The 23,231-nt window shown below is 39.5% G+C and overlaps 2 long non-coding RNA genes across 2 annotated transcripts in view; one reads left to right on the forward strand and one right to left on the reverse strand.

Annotated features, from left to right (window-relative positions):
* The window catches only part of LOC126985983 (uncharacterized), a 21,324-nt gene extending 12,490 nt beyond the window's left edge, over positions 1 to 8,834 (forward strand). The window contains exon 5 of the long non-coding RNA XR_007739231.1: positions 8,682 to 8,834. This is a non-coding gene — a long non-coding RNA (uncharacterized LOC126985983). The remainder of the gene's footprint in view (positions 1 to 8,681) is intronic.
* Positions 8,543 to 20,804, reverse strand: LOC126985982 (uncharacterized). Its single transcript, XR_007739229.1, has 3 exons — positions 20,661 to 20,804; positions 12,310 to 12,372; positions 8,543 to 8,731 (listed from the first exon to the last, which is right to left on the reverse strand). It is a non-coding gene; the product is annotated as an uncharacterized LOC126985982 (long non-coding RNA).
* Between the last annotated feature and the right edge of the window lie 2,427 nt (positions 20,805 to 23,231).

Below are 23,231 nucleotides of genomic sequence, written 5' to 3' on the forward strand. Positions count from 1 at the left end.
AAACTCCGCCTTCATTCTCTGCTGCTCCCCCCGGTTTAAAAGGAAGCCCATGAACCGCCTCATTTTCTCTTGTGTCACGAGAGCATCCACGGTCTGGGTGATGATTCTGCTGACTGTGGCCCGGGAAACTCCAAAGTCATCTGCGCTGCACTGCTGCATTTTCTCGGTGGCGAGGTATCGCAGAGTCAACGCCACTTTCAGCTCCGCTATGACCGCACGGCTCCTCTCAGTCCTGTTGCCAATCACGTGTCGCACCAAGTCAGTGACGAACAACAGGCCAGCACGATCCACCCTGTACCTCTTCTTGAACTCAGTGTCATCGTACTCGTTAACCCTCTCGCGCACGATGACGCGTTTCGCGTCATCAAAGTAAAAGGTCCTGGCGCACGATGACGCGAAACGCGTCATAAAAGTAAAAAAAATGATTAAAAAATAAAATTTTCGGTGAAAGTGCGTAAAATTTGGAGTGTCATTTGTTGGGATAAGTTTCTTAGAGGTAACATATGGCAACCTTTTTAAGGAACGTAAATGAGGAACGTGGAGCGATTTTTAGTTGTTAGCCTACTCTGACGGGAGAGGAAAAAATACAGTTTTCTTGGTGTAACTCAGGAACTAATAGGCGTACGAAGATTTTGAGGATACCATAAGAATCCTCGCTAAATTCCGCTTCAAAACATATATTCGGCTAAAAAAGCTGGCCCACAAAATTTCGAGATAGCAAATGGGGAAGAGTTGGTACTTAGGATTTATTGTCTACAATACTCTATACGGAGACTTGAAACGAGTGTCTATTGTTTATATATATTTTTCCTCTATTTTTATTTGCGCATGTTCTAGTATCTTACTGTGCGAGAGGGTTAAAGATGTCCCTTCTCGCGAAAATTCCTGGGTCGGTGCTGGCGGGGTTGTTCACGGGCTGCCATGTTTACAGTCTGACGCTTGGAACCTTCCTTGGGAGCGCTTGGGAGACCCCGCACGGCCTCCCAAGGCGGCGAGCGAGATAGGCAGAGTTCCAAGGCTTGGGAGCTTTCGTGAAACATGCCCAAGGTTTCTTGCACGCTTGGGACTCCTTGAGCACACTTCCAAGGACTTGGGAACTTTGATGAAACCCACCCCTGGTACCTAATTATCAGCATGTATCGTAGACTTTGGGTGTGTCTCCCCGGAAGCAATCAATGTGCTTTATTGTTGCTTTAGTGCTTTATTATTCTGAAACGGTGCCGAAATAAATAGTTAGAGGGTTCTAAAACGGGTCGTGGAACATAACCCCCTAGAATTAATGGGATGATAAGTTCGATATGTGAATTCACATTATGCGAGCTTTTTGCAGAACATAACCCTCGCATAAAACGAATACCATGTGGTGTACTTTGATGTAACTGTAGAATGATTCCTGGGTCGTATATGAACAAAAACCTCACACTAGGCTACTGTTTAATCACACTCCCCTGGCTTGAGACATTAGAACAGTCCCTCAGCAAGTTTGAATCCCTCTGGTGGGCTGATGTTAACCCGGTAGCAGCGACGGGCCAAATTTGTGGCTTCACCGTGTAGCAGCAACGGGCCAAATTTGTGCCATGATATAAACCCCCCAAAATAAATAAAACATAATCTAATCACAAATGCTTTGATATATATTATGAAATGGTTTGTGTGAGGGGTGATTTTTTCTCATTTTTCTCACTTAGAGGGACCATTAACCCATACAGTGTGGTCTTTTGTCATAGATAGAGTTTTCTGCATCTCAAAGCTAACTATGTCATACCAGGAAAGGGAAATTTATTTTAATTTTTTAGAGCCTATGTTTTTTCCATTATAAACACTTCTCATTACCCTATAGCTTGAGTAATGTGTATAAGTACTTCTTTACATCACAAGAAAAACTAAAAAATAAACAGTAATTTTAAATACAAGAAAATGGTTGGATCAGGCAACACCGCTCGCTTCAAGGCCGTCTGTACTACAACCGTAGTTCTCAAAGCTCAACATAATACCGAGGGCTTCGTGGTGCAGTGGTTAGCACACTCGGCTCAACTGAGAGAGCCCGGGTTCGATTCCCGGGCGGAGTGGAAAAATTTGGGCGGCTTTTCCGATACCCTACACCCCTGTCCACCCAGCAGTGTACCAGTTATTAATCGGGGGTTGTGTCCCGTCTCCTGGGGTCTGTTGCCTTCTATAATTCCTTCCCCTTCTGTCTCTCTCCGGCATATGACCACAGATGTTGCACCCACTAAAAGAAACTTTACCTGTTCCCTTCTGTAATTCTTTCCCCTTCTGTCTCTCTCCGGCATATGACCACAGATGTTGCGCCCACTAATAAAAACTTTCTCTGTACCCTTCTATAATTCCTTCCCCTTCTGTCTCTCTCCGGCATATGACCACAGATGTTGCGCCCACTAAACCAAACTTTCCAACTGTTCCCTTCTCCTATAATTCCTTCCCCTTCTGTCTCTCTCCGGCATATGACCACAGATGTTGCGCCCACTAAACCAAACTTTCCAACTGTTCCCTTCTCCTATAATTCCTTCCCCTTCTGTCTCTCTCCGGCATATGACCACAGATGTTGCGCCCACTAAACCAAACTTTCCAACTGTTCCCTTCTCCTTAATTCCTTCCCCTTCTGTCTCTCTCCGGCATATGACCACAGATGTTGCGCCACCTAAACAAAACTTTCCCTGTTGCCTTCTATAATTCCTTCCCCTTCTGTCTCTCTCCGGCATATGACCACAGATGATGCGCTGCCCAATAAACCAAACTTTTCAACTTCAACATAATACTGTGATGCTTCCGACTATCAGTTTTCATTTCCGATTACTCTGAAGCGTAATTTACAATTCCTTATGCCTTACTGATTATAGAATCGAGGAGTAATTACCTAGAAGAAAGTAACTTACCTTCTTGTATAATGATTTTTGTTGGAATGCAGACAAATGTACAGAAAGGCCCTTTAACATCCATTTAAAACTACCAAGACTTGTCAAATTATTGCTCTTCACTGTCAATGAACAATGTTACATACACAAACAAAAACAAATGGCGCATAAGCCCTCAAAAGAGCTTGCGTATATATAAGTACTAAACACTGCCCTAAGAGGTACGTATATGTATGTACTAAACACTGTACGGGTTAAAAATCGTGATCCTCGCTGCTACAGGGTTAAAAGTCGCTAAAATACAGTACTTTGATGTGACTGTTGAATGTTTCCTGGGTCATATATGAACAAAAACCTCACACTGGGCTACTGTTTAATCCCACTCCCCTGGCTTGAGACATTAGAACAGTCCCTCAGCAAGTTTGAACCCCTCTGGTGGGCTGATGTTAAGTGTGTGCATCAGTATGAGAACCTTAAACATTCCACCAGTTGACGCAGGAATGCCTCCCCCTTCTCCCTTCCCTACCCTACCCTCAAGTTTTCTTCTCTCTCCTACCCTGCGTAAATCTCTCTCCCCAATCCTCCCTCCCTGCTGAAACATCTCTTCCCCCTTCCTCGCCTGCTGGAATCTCTCTCTCCAGACTGTTCTCCCCTCCCTTTTCCCCTCCCCTTTCCTCCCTGCTGATATTTCTCTCCATACTGTTCTCCCTTCCCCCCCTCCCTCCCTCCCTCCTTGCTGACACCTCTCCCCCCCTTCTCTCCCCTGCTTAAATCTCTCTCCCCTTCTTCCCTTCCTCCCTTACTAAAACATCCCCTCTCTTCCTTAAAATACCTCTTCCCTCTCCCTTTCTTCGTCGTCCTTTCCACTAAAATCCCAGGTAATTCTGCTTAAATCCTTGCCCTTTTCACTAAAATCCCAGTTAATTCCGCATAAATCCTCATCCTTTCCACTAAAATCCCAGCCGTTTCCACAAAAATCATGCCGTTTCCACAAAAATCATGATTTTGTCCACAAAAAATCCCATTTTTTTCATTAAAATTCTTAGTTCTAATTCTTGTGTGGCTGTAACTGAGTTGTTTCCACTAAAATCCCAATTGTTTTCATTTAAATCCTCAGTTCTTAACCTTGTAGCATCGGGGACCCTGTTTATCAATGGTCCCTCTACGTGAGAAAAATGAGGAAAAATCACCCCTCACACAAACCATTTCATAATATATATCAAAGCATTTGTGATCAGTTTATGTATCATCTATTTTGGGGGGTTTATATTATGGCACAAATTTGGCCCGTCGCTGCTACACGGTAAAGCAACAAATTTGGCCCATCGCTGCTACCGGGTTAATCTTCCGTGCCTGTAATCCAGTTGTTTCTGCTGAAAATCTTGGTTGCTTCCACTAAAATCCTTCTTACATTTTCTCCCTCTCGGCAACGGCTTTCTCCCTCTCCGTTCCATCCTTCTTGCCTCTTAAACAAGGCGTCACAGTGCAGGGAGGCGTTAACATGAGCCCAATCAGAGTGGGATGGACGTAGGAGAGGTTTGAATTTAATCTGGGTTTTGATGACACAATATTAACTATATCCTGGGATTGGTATTTTAAGACACTTTTGCTTCTCACGTCAACTATGTACCATATTTCTGAAGGTCAAAGAGGGGGCAATCGGGTTCTAATGAGTGTTTCTTCTTGTTCATGGTACAGAGGAAGGGTCACACTACCACCAGGTCATAAAACTATACTCCTGGAAATGTCAAAGACTCCTAGGAAAGCCTAGCCAAATATGTGTTTCTTTAGGTTCAGGGTACAGAGGAAGGGTCAAACTACCACCAGGGTCATAAAACTACCCCTGGAAATGCCCCAAACTCCTACGAAAGCCTTGCCAAATATGTTTCTTTAGGTTCATGGTACAGAGGAAGGGTCACACTACCACCAGGGTCATAAAACTACCCCCTGGAAATGCCCTAAACTCCCTTGAAAGCCTTGTCAAATGTGTGTTTCTTTAGGTTCATGGTACAGAGGAAGGGTCACATTACCACTAGGGTCATAAAACTACCCCCTGGAAATGCCCTAAACTCCCTTGAAAGCCTTGTCAAATGTGTGTTTCTCTAGGTTCACGGTACAGAAGAATGGTCACACTACCACCAGGGCCATAAAACTACCCCTGGAGATGACCAAAACTCCTACGAAAGCTTTGCCAAATGTGTGTTTCTTTAGGTTCATGGTACAGAGGAAGGGTCACACTACCACCTGTGTCTTAAAACTACCCCTGGAAATACCCAAAACTCCTACAAAAGCTTTGCCAAATGTGTGTTTCTTTAGGTTCACGGTAGAAAAGAAGGGTCACACTACCACCAGGGCCATAAAACTACTGGAAATACCCAAAACTCCTTCAAAAGCTTCGGCAAATGTGTGTGTCTTTATGTTCATGGTACAGAGGAAGGGTCAAACTACCACCAGTGTCTTATAACTACCCCTGGACATACCCTACACACACTCGCCACTCCATTCAGTCACCAAGAGGGTACTTCCATGAGTCCAAAGTACCTTGATTCACTTCCTGATGTCCAGCACTCTATAGTTCTTATCAAAAGTTAGCCTGTTCTCACGCCAAGCATCTGCTAGTTAAGTCTTTCTCCTCGGGTGCACCTTCTGAAAGCCCCGGTCCATGTTCAGATGTTTCCGTACAGTGCCACTTTTCATATCAAAAGTTACCCTGTTCTCACGCCAAGCATCTTTCTTTCTCTTTAAACATGATATTATTGTACCGTGTGGGGACCCAGCCTCCTGGTACTGAAGGGAAGTGTGCTGTTACGTATATGCGGTTACAGGTATGTGGTACGTAACATTGGGACCTGTTTGGGTGAGCTACGAGTGCTGATCTTTACTCTCTATCTCCAGAGTCTGTGTAGTCCACTGTAAGTCAGATTATACTGCTTACTGTACCAGGAATGACCTGAATAAAGCCTGTATTCTTGAACTTCATGACACCGCAGTTTGCTTGTTTGAAAAGCTGTTATGACTGTTTCCCAAAGCCGCAGAGAAGGCTAACCGGGTTTTCATGGGTGGCTTAACCGTTCATGGTGCAGAGGGAGTGTAAAACTATCACCAGGGTCACAAACCAGTCCCTGAAACCACTGTAGGATCTATGACGAGAGGCTTCCCAGCTCTTATTATGACTTTTGTAGGGCCGTAGAGAAGATGAACCAGGTTTTCATGGGTAATTTTCAGCCAGTTGAAGATGCGATTAGACCATGTTAAACTATCACCACGGTCACAAAACAGTCCATTGAAAGCCCTGTAACTCCTACCATGAGAGAATTTTCAAGGCGGTGAACTGAGGCGGTTATGTTTAAAAACACTACCAGCTTAATCCCTAAAAGGCAGGAACGTACCATGCAATCGGTTGTCCCTGTACGGTAATGTGACGTCTTCCTGAAAATTGCTCACTTAACATTATTATCAGTATCACGGCTCTCCCTGACCCGGCAGCTTTGTATATACCAGCATTTGTTTATCCATCCTTCTTCTTCAATCTGCCGCAAACTCGATCTCTCTACGTCACGTGGTGTGTGTGTGTGGTAGGCCTTCTTCGTTCTGAGTGCTGCATAGGTTGTGCTTAGCTTGGTGTGGCTAATGTCTCCTCCCTCTCCATCCACTCAATTTGGTAATTTTTTGTCAAATCTGATCATTTTTTGCAAACTACAATATTACGTCAGAAGCCGCGAGGACTGAAAAATAATGTCACCTGCCCAAGCTCACACCTTTTACAGGGCCTTCATCATAGGAGTTGTGGGCATTTCCAGGGGTAGTAGTAGTTTGATGACCCTGGTGTTGGTTGTTTAACCCTTCTACTGTACCAAGAACCTCAAACGTTGTATTGGTTGTATTAGTGTCGTATTCAAAAACATTTTGTCCCCTGAGTGAGGTCAACTGACATGGCTTTCATAGGAGTTGCGGGCATTTCCAGGGGTAGTAGTTTTATGACCCTGGTTGTAGCAAGACCTTTCCTCTTTACCATGAACCTATAAAACAAGTCAAAAGAACCCAATTAATCTCCTTACGGCCGTTGGAAGTAGCTGATGTGAGGAGCGGACATGACCGATGCTCACATTCTTGAAAAGCCATCCCGAGACTTGTATTTAAGGCTTCCGTAGGAGTTTTGGGCATTTCCAGGGTAGTTTATGACCCTGGTGATAGATTAACCGTCCTATGTACCATGAACCTTCAAAACCACTCAATTAGAACCCGATTGATCTCCTTTTTGGCATCTGACAGTCACATTCTTAAAAAATATCGTTCCAAGCGCACACATTTGACAGGCTTTTGTAGGAGTTGTGAGAATTTCCAGGGGCAGTTTGATGACCCAGGTGGTAGTTTTAACTTTCTCCTTACCGTGAATCTTAAAACAAGACTCGTGAGAACTTGATTGATCTCCTTATTGACCTTTGCAAGTAGCTGACGTGAGGGGCGGAAGGGTCTGCCTCATAGATCTTAGGAAGGGAAGTTTGAGACGTACCTTGAATCAGCTCCTTGACGACAGTAGACTCCATGGCTGGCGTTCCTTCCTCCTTGTCTTCCTCAAATTCCAGACTTTCCTCCTCTGTGATGTACCTTTCTCTCAGTTCTAATCATTCCTCCTCTCATACGTACATCCTTCTCGGTAAATCCTTTTCACTGTATCGTATATATAGAGTTCCATTATTTGCTTGTTTCCCTTCCTCCTCATCTCTTAACGTATAAACGAGGCTTACGGCAGAGAAATCCTAAGGCACGATGACCTATTCTTACGTATACTAGAGTACGTTCACACACTGAGAACAGATTACGAGACTTCCAGCCCTCCGCTCATCCTATGCAAGGTTTATTTTCCCTTGCAAGTAACTATATCTTGTTCTTCCTTTCCCCCCTTGCTAACTAGAACATAATTATTGTTATATTGCTCGTCATGATGTACGTTACAAGGGAAAGTGACCCTCCGTCTGCCCCATAAAAGTTGAGCTTCCATTTTGATTCGTCCCTCGTTCATCCTTGGAGGGGTAGTCTGTCTTTCCCAGTGCAAATTAGAGTTAAATTGCTATGTTATGATACTAATTGCGTACAATTTACACAAGGGTCGCCATTCCTAATGTCACCTCACTTCTCTGCCGTACGCCTCAAATATTTTAGTCTGTGATATGTTATCTGCTTTCTCTTTGTCTAAGGTATTATGTCATAGTAATAATCTCATGTCTGTCTGATTTTCTTCTTGGTTGTATATCTAAGGTCTCGTCTTCCTGTCTTTGAGTTCTCATCTTTTAGAGTACTTGTTTCCACGTCTTTTATTTCATATGTTATTATTGTCTCTTAATTTCCATTGCTTTTTCAATGACTTTTGAGCTCTTTATGTATACAATCTCTCCTCTTGTTAGTTCCCTTCGTTGTCTTCTCTTATATCTTGTTTCCAATTCATATATAATTCTTTTTATATTATAAGTTTTTTTTTCTGTATGAAAATTAGTTCCTCCCTTTAATATATATAGAATTAGCTTTTAAAAAAGATCAAAGCAATTAGATATATCAGCTTACAGCTCAAAACATCTTGAAAAGTAGCCTGAAAAATGTACCTAAGTCAATTATACCTAAAAAGTGTCCGGGATTAGCTAAATGGGTTTGGGGCAAGATAAAGTCATAGGTGTAGCCTTTAACTTTATTTATAAGACTTCATAGTACAGATACAGTTCACATCTTCTGTGACTGGCTTACAGAACAGTCCCTTGCAGAGAAAAGTACAAGTCATCAGAGTTGACTAACACGACTTCCTTCCCTCGGCAGAATTGAATGGCTGGCGTCTCGGTCTGCCTGCCTGCGGGACACCGCACACTCTGGAAGAAGAAAGAACACCAAGATGTCAAGTTCCTGCATAATCAGCCTCTTAGTGAAGGAAATGTGCTCTATTTATTTAATAAATGATTGACAAAAAAATAATTTTGTATTTATTTTAGAAAAATTATATGGCTCACTTTTTGCATATGTTGCAATACTATGCAATAATATATATCTATATCTATATCTATATCTATATATATATCTATATATATATATATATATATATAGATATATATATATATATATATAGATATAGATATAGATATATAATATATTATATATATATATATATATATATATATATATATATATATATATATATATATCTATATATATATATATATATATATATATATATATATATATATATATATATATATATATATATATATATATATATTGCAATACTATGCAATAAGTATATCATGCAATAAGTTAGCAATAAATATGCCCTATATATAAATAAATATATATAAATAAATATATATATATATATATATATATATATATATATATATATATATATCTATATATGATATATATATATATATATATATATATATATATATATATATATATATATATATATATATATATATATATATATATATATATATATATATATATATATATATATATATATATATATATATATATATATATATATATATATATATATATATATATATATATATATATCAATATAATAGTAAGTAAAATGTTTAAAGTTCTTAACAAAACCTATTAGAAGAGGAATGGAAGGAGATGAGTAAAAGATGAGTCAAAATGAGTTAAAAGTAGAATCAAAACAAGGAAAAGTTGAGAGGAGGAGCTTGGAGAGAGAGCAGAAGAGAGGAGTGGTAATGAGAGGAGCTGGACGTCTCGTATATTACGCACTGAGGAGGAACAGAATGACAGAAATAACATGGAATGATATACAGACAAAATAATCATTAAGAAAGACACTGAGGTACGACACCTATACGTATAAAAACGAGGGAAAAATCTAACAAATTGCGTCAGAATCTGAGAAACCGAAGCCAACATTACAAAAACTGCCTGGCGTCCAGCCGAGATGGGCACGTGGGACCTTGTATATGTTATAAGCAAGGGTCGGGAGTCTTGAAATGTGTTCTGGGAGGGAAACTGAACCCATAATTTACTGAAGAACAGGTCACTTAAACCCTCTCGGCAGGACGCCTCGTATATAAAACATTACGCACTGACTAGGAACGGACTGATTATGTGTAGAGAGAGAGAGAAAGTGGGGAGGAGGAAAATACACAATGGAAGGGAGATAAAATGAGAATAATAAATATACGAAGGGAGAGAAAGGTCCAGAGATGGAGGTATAAGGGAGGAAGAAGGATGAAGAGGCAGTCACCTCAGGTAACGTACGGACCCTTGACGAGAGGAACGAAACCCCAGCAAAAAAAAAACAATGACAAAAGTAAGTACAAGAACTGGAATAGCAGGAGAAAGGAGAAATATAGGAAGATGCGGATACAAGGAGGTTGAGAAAAAGCAACTGGAAAGTGAAATGTGGAGCCGTGTATAGAGGAAGGTTTTACTATTCGAAGAAGAAGTCTGATGAATTCACAGGTGGGAGAGAGAGAGAGAGAGAGAGAGAGATTTATTGAGGAATGACGGAAATAATCAATAAGAAAGACACTGAGGTACTAACAACACCTATACGTAGAGGAGGGAAGTGAGGAGGAGGAGGAGGAGAGAGATTAAGGTAAGTAAAACAGAGGAGACGATGAGGATAAATATAAATAAAAGTAAATAAAGAAGGAAGGATTAGAAATGAGAGAGAGAGAGAGAGAGAGAGAGAGAAACACACATCACAGAGGAGGAAAAATTAAGATATGAGAGGAAAGTATGGAATTTGAGGAAGAGAAGGAGGAAGGAACCCCAGCCATGGAGTGTACTGTCGTCAAGGAGCTGATTCAAGGTACGTCCCAAACTTTCCTTCCTGAGATCTATGAGGCAGACCCTTCCGCCCCTAACGTCAGCCTCTTCCAAAGGTCAATAAGATCAATCAAGTTCTCACGTGTCTTTTTAAGATTCATGGTAAGAGAAAGTTAAACACAGGGTCAGGGTCAGAACCTTGCCCAGACACAGGGTCATATATTTAAACATTCTGTCACCCCAAACTCATATATCTCTACCAACATAATAATTCTACATCATTTTCCTTGCTTTCAAGATGTGTTGTTCTCAGGCCCCGGGAATTGCTGTAGAGAGTTTGTTAAGCCTGTGTTAACCCCTGGACTGTGGACTTCACGGTACATCCCTGCCCTTTACGGGTTAAAATGCCGGCGTTCTTAAACACAGCGCCTCAGTTCGCTGGTTTGTAAAGCCTCACATAGTAGAAGTTGCAGGGCTTTCCATGGACTGTTCTGTGACCCTGGTGATAGTTTTACAAGACTTCTGTACCATGAATGGGAACTCCCCCCCATGAAAATCTGGTTAATCTTATCTGTGGCCTTGGGATATGTTGGAAAGTTTGGTTTAGTGGGCAGCGTTGCAACGCGTCTGTGGTCATATGCGGAGAGAGACAGAAGGGGACGGAATAATAGAAGAAGGGAACAGACCCCAGGAGGCTGGGTGGACAGGGGCTATGTAGGGTATCGGAAAAGTCACCCAAATTTTTCAACTCCGCCTGGGAATCGAACCCGGGCTCTCTCGGTTGTGAGCCGAGTGTGTTAACCACTGCACCACAGAGCCCCCCTGCAAATATGTGTCCACTGTCAAAGTCTTGTATTGGGAAAGACAGCACTGGATAAGATATTCTACAGATAATAGCAGCTGAAAAGCCTGTCATAGTAGGGATTTGTAGGGTTTCCATGGAGTGTTTCATGGTGATAGCTTTACGTGACTTTTGAACAGGAAAACCCCTCATGAAAAACTGGTTAGTCTTCACTGGGAAGTAGTCGTAATGGAAGTCCATGACTACATGTATGATAATCTTAAAATCTCTAAACATACAGTTCCCTTCACATGCCGTACTGAGCCTTCCCTTAAGGTAGAGCATGGCTGATATTTAGTGAACGGACCAGTGTCACCTGCTACTCCCGATCCCTCACTGTGTGTATCCAAACACCAGAAATTAATCAAGACCAGGAGAGGGTATTCGCCGGCTGCCTGGGATTGAACCCGACGGAGTCACTCCCTACCGAGTCGGCCAAAGAGGTACTACCCCCCCTCACAAAGTGGGTTATGGGAGGCTCGTTCATCAGCAGGCATAGTCGCCGCACTACACCAGAATGTTAGACGCCATGTACCATCTGACGCCCTTCCTCACGTGCCAGAACTATCCGTGGGAATGCCAAAAACTCCTCCCAAAGCCTCGTCAAATGTGTTTCTTTAGGTTCATGGTACAGGGGAAGGGTCACACTACCTCAAGGGTCATAAAACTACCCCAGGACATGCCCAAAAAGCCCTACTATGAAAGCCTTACAGAAGTGAGTTTGGGCGTTGAAATGTTTAATAATCGGCCCCTTTAACCTAACCTATCCAAGAGCCAGGAAGGAAGGAAGGAAGGAAGGAAAGAAAATTATTTAACACTCACCAATGGAATGTCTGTCTGTCAGTCTTCCTCTTCCTCTTCTTCCTCTTCTTCTTCTTCTTGTCTCTAAAGATAAGTAAGGATATTAGTATACAGTTGATAATTCATTTTTTGAGGTAATTATAAATTCTTTTCAGGCTAAAATTATAGAAAGATAGAGATATTGAGAGAGAGAGAATGAAAACAATTCACACATACAATAGCCCTACAATAATGAGAAAATTTAATCATAACTTTAGTAAAACAATCTTTGAATGCATAATATATAACCTAACCTTTGAATATAGTGCATAATAATAATAATAATAATAATAATAATAATTGAAAACAGTTCTTTATTATTATTAGATATGTCTTGGATTTTTTCTTATAGAGTTTCTGATTTGCTTTGGGAATTGATATATTTAAGAACATTGGGAGATGATCTGAGATGGGAAAGTGCAAAATTGTTGGGATGTGAGAGGTATGTTCAAGTAAATTAATGTTAAAATCTCCAATCAGCACTATTTTATTATTTCTTGCTTTCTCTCACAAAAGTTCGTGCAATATGTGTGAGAACTCATCAACTGCAATGTGCTTACTGTTAGGTCTGTAAATCGTGCATAGAAGGAAACCTAATGAGTTTGTTTTTATCCTAATTGTGTTTATTTCTATATCTTCATTTACTATTGTCAAGTCTTTGATTTCCTGAGAATGTATTAGATTGGACACAAATATTGATACCTCTCACTGTTTGCGCATATTTCTGGTTAAATGGTATGAGTGGTATCCTGTAAATTCGTGTAGGTGTTTATTATTGTCTGTAAGCCAGGATTCAGTGGCTGCCAAGATATCAGGTTGTATGTGTAAAGATCTGAGGAGTAGTTGTATATTATCAGATTTTTTTGTTAATGATCTTGAGTTTATGTGCATTATGTTTAAATTATGTGTCTGTTGAGTCTTAATGAGGTTATTATAGGTAACAAGGTCATTATAATTTGATACTGATTCAAAGTCCATGTGGCCGTGTAGTTGATTGATTATCTCCATACTTATGTTATTTGCACTGGCATGTCTGTGTTCATCATCATAAAAGAATGTCTCATAGAGATGGGACATAAGATTAATGGAAGAGGAGTCAGAGAAGAGAATGGAAAGAAAGCAGTAAGATACAAGACTAAGTCTAGCCATAGGTGGCACTGTGAACATGTTGCTTAAGATAAGTAAAAAAACTTTACAGAAAAGTAATAATGAGTAGAAAGGACAATGACAATCATAATAATTATAATAAAGCAAAAAATAACAATAGTCGCAGTAGCCGTTATAGTATCAATGATATTCAACAATATAATAATAATAATGATAAAATAATAATAATAATAATATAGTATTACTTGTATAGTATTACTTAGTAGTAGTAGTAGTAGTACCTAGTAGTGGTAATAGTAGTAGTAGTAGTAGTAGTAGTAGTAGTAGTAGTAGTAGTAGTAGTAGCAGTAGTAGAAGTAGTAGCAGTAGTAAAAGTAGTAGTAGTACTTAGTATAGTAGTACTTAGTAGTAATAGTAGTATTGATAGTAGTAGTAGTAGTAGTAGTAACAGTAAGACTGATAAATAATGAATAGCATTAACAATGGCAATAGTAATAGTAATAATAATCATAGTAATAATAATAATAATAATAATAATAATAATAATAATAATTATAATGGTATGAATATTGATGGTGACATTAATATGTAATATGTAATAATGAATATTAATGATGACATTAATAGTAACATTACTACGTAATCTAATGGAAGTAATAAAGTATGAGTGTCATATTGGAGCTTAAAGGTAGATAAAATGATTACTGTAAACTACTGGAATGTGCCTTATGGCATAAATCATTATGGTGAGGAGACTGAAGCAAAACTAGAGTGACTCAAGACAGGTGTCCTTCATGTCAGGGTACTCATCCAGGAAGGTGATCAGTGTCTGCTGATCAATTATTTCATGCTTGATGGTAAGTAAGTAAGTAAGTAATGTTTATTGCCATAATATACACACATTGATATATACATATAAATATAATTATAATTCTGGCAACGAATCTAGCCTGTCAAGCCGAAGCTTCCCGACAGACTGTATATTTATTTCATTGCACTATTATTATCTTTCTAAAGGTTGCAGATAGCTCCCAACCATAAAGCTAAATACAAATATACAATAAATAACAACATCAACTATAATACCAGATGAAGTTATAATAGTTATATCTAAAATGTTAACTACAATAACAACTACAACAGCATCAACAATAATAATAATAATAACAATAATAATAATAATAATAATAATAATAATAATAATAATAATAATAACAATAATAAAAATAATATGGACAATAGTACTATGCAATTCACTGATTAGATTTAATAATGTAAATTTGTGTTCATGTTTCAGGAATAAATTATAATTTTAACCGTGATTGTTTTGGATTGCAAATAAGTGTGTTTTACTGACTTTTTAAATAGAGAAATTATTACTATTAAGGAGATTTTTATTTCTACTGGCAAAGAATTCCAAACTTGAGGTCCTGAGCATAAAATACTATTTCTGAAAAGAACTGTCCTGAACTGTGGAGAGATAAGGTTTATATTGTTCCTGCGTATTATGCAATGTATTAATAACTTGAAAAGGATGAGTTCCATGCATCAGTGCGAGTTTTTATAAATAAATAATAGTAGAAAATAACAATGAATGTTTTAAAATTAAGAAATCTATGTGTGGAAAATACGTTATGTGTGGAATCAAACTTGTTCATATAAAACATACACCTAAATATCTTATTTTGAGAAACCTGAAGATTTTTAAGAAAGGAAGGCCACACGTGCATACACAGATACACAATAAATGAGATGCGGGTAACAAAGTGTATAATAAATACTGATAAGTGCTTCTTGTGTAAGGCTATTTCTTATTCGATACAGTATGCCACATATCCTAGATAGTTTATTTGCAACAGAATTAATTTGGTATTTCCAATTGACATTTTGATCTATGAAAACACCCAAAAACTTAGTATAAGAAACTCGTTCAAGTACTTTTCCTTCAAGTGTTATAGGTGGCATGTTAGTAGTGACTGATCGGTTTTGAAAGATAATGTATTTTGTTTTAGTGATATTTAACCTTAACTTATTATGTTTAAGCCACATATTAATTGAATTAAGCTCATTATTAATGTTTATATGCAAACGATTTATATTTTTATCATCTAATAGTAAATTAGTGTCGTCAGCATAAATGGTATACTTAAATTTATTACTAGCATTGACAATATCATTAATATAGATGAGAAAAAGTATAGGTCCTAGGATAGATCCTTGCAGTACACCCTTGTTGATAGGCTTGAAAGAAGAATATTTAGAATTACAGTAAACAGCTTGAAATCGATTTGTTAAATAATTTTTGAATAATTCTAAAGGAACTCCCCGAATCCCAAAATTACTAAGTTTACTTAAAAGAATTTTATGACATAGCAAATCAAAAGCCTTAGAAAGATCTAAAAAAATTCCAACTAAATAATGTTTCTTTTCCAGATATTTATACACATTATTGGTAAACTGAAATATGGCCGACTCAGTAGAGCGCCCTGGTCTAAAACCATGCTGACAATTCGAAAATAAATTATTTTCTCAATGAAATTTACAAGACGAGTGCATATCACTTTTTCAAAGACTTTACTGAACACAGGAAGAACTGATATAGGTCTGTAGTTATTGACATCATCTCTATTATCTGACTTAAATAATGGAATAATTTTAGCTTTCTTAAGTTCGTCCGGAAAAACTCCTTTCTTTAATGTGAGGTTAACTATGTGTGTTAATGGCAAGGAAATTATGCTGGCAGTTTGTCTTACGACCAAGGGAGAAATTTCATCAAAACCAGATGATGTACCTTTTAATGTCTTAAGAAAGTTTTCAATTTCTATCTGTGTAGCTGGTGATAAGTATACCGAGTAATTAGGTGAGTTGTGTAAATATGTCATATATTCATCCCCTACTATATCATGATCTAGCCCCCCAGCCTTCAAAAATGGTCATTAAATGTTTCAGAAATGTCAGTATAATGTGGCTTTAATTCAATAACTGTATGTTTAGCACCTGTGCATCTACCAAGAATAGTATTAATGGATCTCCAGTGTTGTTTTGGATTACCTTGGCTATTAAGTAACTGCTCTTGGTTATACTTCTTCTTGGCTAATTTTAAAAGTGACGTTAATTTATTTCTATATATTCTATAAGGCTCCTTAAACGTTAAAGGCCATTTATGAGCTAGTTTTCAAGTCGATGTTTTTCTCTAATACTATTCTTAAGAGCTAGAGTAATGTGTGGACTACGTTCCTTTTTAAAACTAAATTTAATTTTTCTTTCCGGAAAACACTTATCAAAACATGTTTTAAATTTACTGTAAAATAAGTTGTAGGCCTCATTAGCACATATACAATTTAATGTGTCACTCCAATTAGTTTGTGAGAGACTATTACTAAATTTTTCAAGGAGTCCTGATTAAATATTCTTTTAGTTACGTAAGTGGGAGAAGGATGACGATATTTATCACATTTAAATACAGAGATTACTGGGTAGTGGTCACTGATATCTGTCTTTAATATATAATTGGCAGTATTACTTTCAATCTGAGATGACCAAACATGATCAATTAACGTGGATGAAGTTGAAGTTACTCGAGTAGGCAAGGTAGATAGAGGAAATAAAGAATAGCTGTACATTATATTAATTAAATCCTGCACATTGTCATTATTACATTGTAACAAATCTATGTTTAAGTCTCCAAACACAAAAACCTCCTTGTAATTTTATCTTTAATTAGGGATAAGATTTCATTAAGTGAATTGTGAAAATTATTTATACTGCTTTGAGGTGGTCTGTAAATACAAAGAAATAAATAGGTATTAGCATTACATATTGCTTCGATTCCCAAACATTCCATAAAGGGTTCCAATTTAGAAAATTCATTGATCACAGAAGATTTGTACTTACTAGAGATATAAATGGCCACTCCCCCACCAAACCTGTTTCTGTTATTAGTGAACATTTCATATTCCGGTAGTCTGTACAGTGGAGAAATATCTACATCTAAGCGGGTTTCTGTTAATCCTATGACATCAAATTTAGTTTGGCACGAAAGGACAGTGTCTACAAAGTATTGGAAATTCGATGAGATGGATCTAATATTCAGTGTTAATAAATATAATTCACTATTATTAGTAGAAAAAGGAAAGCTATCCAGATAAATATATTCAGATTTAGAAAAATTTAAATTTCTTGCTCTTAAATAAAACTGAGTTACATCAAGATCGTTATTATAATTTCTATCTTCTACACTAAGTGGATGGAAAGCATGTAGGTCTTGATTTTGTGTATTATTGACATTAAAACAATGCAACAAATCTTCATTGTTAATAGAGGCAAAAGGGAAAATATAATCTATTGGTGGAGGCATATTATCGTTAGTAGTAGTAGTGGAAGTAGTAGTAGTAGTAGTGGAAGTAGTAGTAGTAGTAGTAGTAGTAGTAGTAGTAGTAGTAGTAGTAATAGTAGTAGTAGTAGTAGTAGTAGTAGTAGTAGTAGTAGTAGCAATAGTAGTAGTAGTAGTAGTGGTGGTGGTATATTGAAGCGGTTATAGTGATAGTAGTAGTAGTAGTAGTAGTAGTAGTAGAAATAGTAGTAGTAGTAGTAATAGTGGTAATAGTTGTAGTTGCTGTAGTAGTAGCAGGAGAAGAGGTATAGAAGTAGTAGTAGTAGTAGTAGTAGTAGTAGTAGTAGTAGTAGTAGAAGTAGTAGTAGTAGTAGTAGTAGTATTTGTCCTGAGCCTGACAATTATTTTTCCATCCTTGGTGTGGCATTGCTGGAATTTGTTTCTGTGAGCTCGTCGGATGTTTAACACCTGCTTGAAGAGAAGGAGTCGTTTGGGTGTCAGGCTCTCGTTGATGTACAGTTGAGGCTTCATTTGGATACAAGCCCCAACCAGGTCGTGCTTCAGGGTTCTGCTGCAGAGTTTCACTATGATCGGTCGTTTGCGTTGGGAGTTTGGTGGTCCAATCCTGTGTGCAATATTAATGTCCGATACACTGATGTTTAATTTCAGGTGGTCTTTGAATGCGTTCGTGATGACGGTAGAGGTTTTCGTGTGGTGTTTCGTCAGGCAATGATGGACCGCTCACAATGATGGTGTCACGACGCTCATATTGGTCGACACCATCTATGCTTGTTTCTAGTTCTTGTACTTTTTCTTTTAACCCAACTATTTCTCCACTTAGCTTTGTTATTTGCAAGTCTTTCTTTATGAGTTCTTCCTTCAGTAATTCAGTTTCGAGTTTCATTTTCTTTGAGATCACAGGAGTAATCATTTTCACAAGGGTTTTTGATTCTTCGGATAGGGAGTCGAGTAGCTGGTTCACCTCCCGATTCTCAGGATAATGGTCGTCACTGCTGGTGCTTGATTGTTGTAGTTGTAGATTTAGTGGCAACTGCTGTTGGTCACTGGAGCGCTGATTAGGATTCTTTGACGCAGCAGAGGCACTGCGAGTGTCAGCCATGGTAGTATCACTTAACAACAGTTGCCTGAATATCACTAGGTCAGCACATATAACAGTTCTGTCACAAACTTGCAGCACTGGAAATCACAACAGTGTACATGTGTTGTGTGTCATCAGGACGTCATAGTACAGTAGTCACGTCATACCCGGCGCAGCCAACATGAACTTAAAGATGTGTAATTTCTGTCAGGATTAGAGGAGGTCGAGAGCCACGTTCGATCGCCACGGTGTCCAAACAGAGAGTGAGGGAGTTAGGAAGGAGAGATTGGAGGAAAGGAGAAAAGATTGGAGGGAAGGAAAGATTGGAGGGGTAGAGGGAGTTAGGAAGGAGAGATTGGAGTAAAGGAGAAAAGATTGGAGGGAAGGAGAAAAGATTGGAGGGGTGGAGGAAAGATTGGAGGGGTGGAGGGAGTTAGGAAGGAGAGATTGGAGGAAAGGAGAAAAGATTGGAGGGAAGAAGGAAAGATTGGAGGGAAGGAGGAAAGATTGGAGGGAGTTAGGAAGGAGAGATTGGAGGAAAGGAGAAAAGATTGGAGGGAAGAAGGAAAGATTGGAGGGAAGGAGGAAAGATTGGAGAGTTAGGAAGGAGAGATTGGAGGGAATTGGGGAGAAGAGATTGGAGGGGTGGAGGGAGTTAGGAAGGAGATTGGAGGAAAGGAGGAAATATTGGAGGGAAGGAGGAAAGATTGGAGGGAGTTAGGAAGGAGAGATTGGAGGAAAGGAGAAAAGATTGGAGGGGTGGAGGAAATTGGGGAGGAGAGATTGGAGCAATGTTAAGTGAAATTCTGGTGTATAAGCTCTCACAAAATCTCTCACTAGTAAAACTGAAAACAATAATTTAATCTCTGCCTCCATGAAATATATTACATAAACAGACAAATATGAAAGCTCTAGAGTCAGAATAAGTGACGTTACCTGCTTGGTGTAGTAGAAATATACTTACTCATTGAATATGCCAACAGCTACATATGAAAACATCACAGGACTTAGCACAGGGGGGAGTTTGGAAAAAGTTTGATGTAGTCGGCGCAACATCTGAGGTCACTTGCCGGAGAGAGACAGAAGGGGAAGGAATTATAGAAGGGAACAGACCCCAGGAGACGGGACACAACCCCCGATTAATACCTGGTAACCACTCACTGCTGGGTGGACAGGGGCGTAGGGTATCGGAAAAGCCGCTCAAATTTTTCCACTCCGCCCAGGAATTGAACCCGGGCTCTCGTCGGTGGAAAATGGCAAAATGAGCGTTATGGCGAGTCCATTGGAGGCACCAGCGTACCACCCCATACGAACTCAAAGTCTAGACAAATCTGTGTTTCTTTAAGTTCTTGTTACAGAGGAAGGGTCACACTACCACCAGGGTCATTAAACTAGCCCTGGAAATTCCCCAAACTCCTATGAAAGTCTAGACAAATGTGTGTTTCTTTAGGTTCATGGTACAGAGGAAGGGTCACACTACCTCCAGTCATAAAACTAGCCCTGGAAATGCCCCAAACTCCAATGAAAGTCTTGACAAATGAGTTCCTTTAAATTCTTGGTACAGAGGAAGGGTCACACTACCACCAGGGTCATTAAATTAGCCCTGGAAATGCCTCTCAAAGCTCCTATGAAAACCTCAAATATGTAAACTGCTGAAGGGTTTCAATAATCTGGCTTTTTATCCTAATCTATCCAAGAGACAAGAAGGAATGAATGAAGGAAGGAAGGAAGGAAGGAAGGAAGGAAGGAAGGAGAGCTCGTTAACCATTTTAGAAAAAATAAATTAACACTCACCAATGGGCTCCTCCTGTGTTCCTCGTCTTCTTCTTCCTCCTCCTCCTCCTCTTCTTCGTTTGGTAGTGTCTGCAAATCAAGTTCGGTGTCAATTAACTGTGTAAACATTAACACACTTTTTTTTTACAGTAAACAGTTCAAGAAAAAAAAAGGAACCAGTAATGAAAAAAAGCCCGTCACTCCAAAAAGATATCATTATAAATTGTGCGCAACAACTTCAGCGTGCGGCGGTGTACCCAGTGCAGTCCAGCCCAGTATCACAAGTCTACAACAAAATGACCTGACCTGTCTCCCAAAACCTAGTCCTGATTTGAGTATGTAATGACCTAGCCACCGTAGTAACCTGTCCCAAACATTCACAACAGCTTTTCAAATGAGCAGAGTGCGGCGTCATTACGTTCAAGGCTTTATTCAGAAGGTAATTCCTAACCTATACAGCACACTTCCCTTCAGTACCAGGAGGCTGCCGTGTCCCCACACGGCACAATGATACGCTGTTTAACCCTTCAACTAACACGCTGTATGTATCCCACCATTGCCTGGAAGAGTGAGTTTAATGTGGGAGGAATGGGCACATTGAGGAGGGCCTGGACCCCATTAGAGTAAACCCCATTGACTCTACTGTTTGGCAAGTGCAATTTAGCTTATCCGAAGGGTTTGGCGGCCCCAGTCAAGTGCGATATATGAGGTACAGTCAACGTTGCCAGCTTACCATGAACCACCGTGAACATATATCGCATCTTTTTTATTTTTACTCATAAGTATTGACACAAAAGCATCAATACTTGACACTAATAACATTAACTTTAATTTTAGGGCATTATTGGTGCTTGTACAATAGTTTTAGGGTCTTGAAACAATATATGCAATGATTTGAGTACATGGCAACGCTGGGTACAGTGTTGCTGTGATGGGTATACTGTGGACTTATAATAATGTAATATGGCAGTGTACAATTTAGGACAGTCATGGCACACACCCATTGTAGCTTAGGGGCGGGATTCATCAAACCATTTACCGGACCTCTGTCTGGTAAGTCTCGCGGTATCTCCGCCCACCCGGTAAATCGGCATTCATCAACCACTTACCGGAGCCGTGGTAAGGCCAAAAGTTACTGCGGCTCCGAGCACCCGTAACTGAGTTACCACAGGCGTGGTAAGTGCTTGAACACTGCCGCGGCTCATGTTCGGAGGCGATTTTGAGCCAATGTATTTTTTACCTCGTAACGTGCCCTACACCATCAGAAGCAGAAAAGTATGCAGATTTAGGATCTGGGCTTATAGAAGCGATGTGACGAAAACCAGCTGAGTACGAAGGAGTTGAAGAGAAATAAATGCAAGAAAATGTGTACCCCTATTCATTTAATTTTGATTTTTGTATGAGTATTTACACATTATTGTTACAATTTTATGCTAGTGTGATGCAGAATTTTCTCAAGAAGATGATGGTGGTCTACATTTTCTCAAAAATGAATGTTGGGGTCAGGAAACGGGGTGGGAGTGAGGTGTGTGAAGTCGTCGGTTTGGGATGAACTGGGCACACCTGCACAGCCTCAGGCTGGCTTCACTTGCAGGCCGCACTCTATAGTATGTAAGTCTGTGGAACTGTCCACCCACATGACTTTTCCCTACTTGTTAAAACACTGCAGAGGGAATAATGTTCTGCCTGTGACAGTCACCTCCCGTCTCAAGTCTCCAATATTCTTGCTGTGGAGTTTAATGTCGTAAAATTTTGCTCTGACCTCCTCCACACTACTCACGAAGCCACTTGATCACGCCATTCACCTCAGCAGCCACAACTTCCCACGCCCACACCCATTGCTTGGCTGCACCAGTGAGGCATGATGACAATGGCCCCTAGTCAGTTTTGGTTGCGAGGGGTGAGTATGGGCAAACATTAGAATAATACCCAATCTTGTGATAGCGAGGCACGCAGCTGGCGTTGGCGATGGAAAACTATGTAGGTAACATACAAAAATGTTCAGAATATTGCTAGGCTACATAAGCAAGTATATTTTTATTTCAAGAATAAATATACAAGTAACGGCATTCATTCGTAAAAAACGCCACATCTAATTGAGGGATCACCACGCTAATTATTTGTTTTAAGGCAGTATTTACGCCTGTACAATACACATGTCTTGATTTTGAAGTCTGTGTATTAGTAAACAAACGACACGTGAAAGCTGAAATACAGCATCAAAGGTCGCACGTGATTGGCTATCCAGCCCAACCAATTGTTGCTAGGGTGCGAGTTACCGGAGCGTTACCATACTGTTGATGAATGCCGTGTTTGAAAGATGCCGCAGCTCTGGTAGCGCTCCGGTAAATGTGAGAGATACCAAAGGCGTGGTTGGTAAGATTGATGAATCCGGGCCTAGGGCGGCATTCTGAGCCCCTCAAGTTAACCAATTTTAAAGGCCGAAAAGGTGGTCAGTCGGTTTCTAATGAGTGTTTTCTTAGGTTCATGGTACAGAGGAAGGGTTAAACCACCACCTGGGCCAACCCCTGGGAATGCCTATGACTCCTAGGAAAGCCGTCTTAAGTATGTGTCTTGGCTATATTTAAGAAT

This window comes from Eriocheir sinensis, chromosome 60, assembly GCF_024679095.1.
Source record: "Eriocheir sinensis breed Jianghai 21 chromosome 60, ASM2467909v1, whole genome shotgun sequence".
NCBI classification, from domain to species: Eukaryota; Metazoa; Arthropoda; class Malacostraca; order Decapoda; family Varunidae; genus Eriocheir; species Eriocheir sinensis.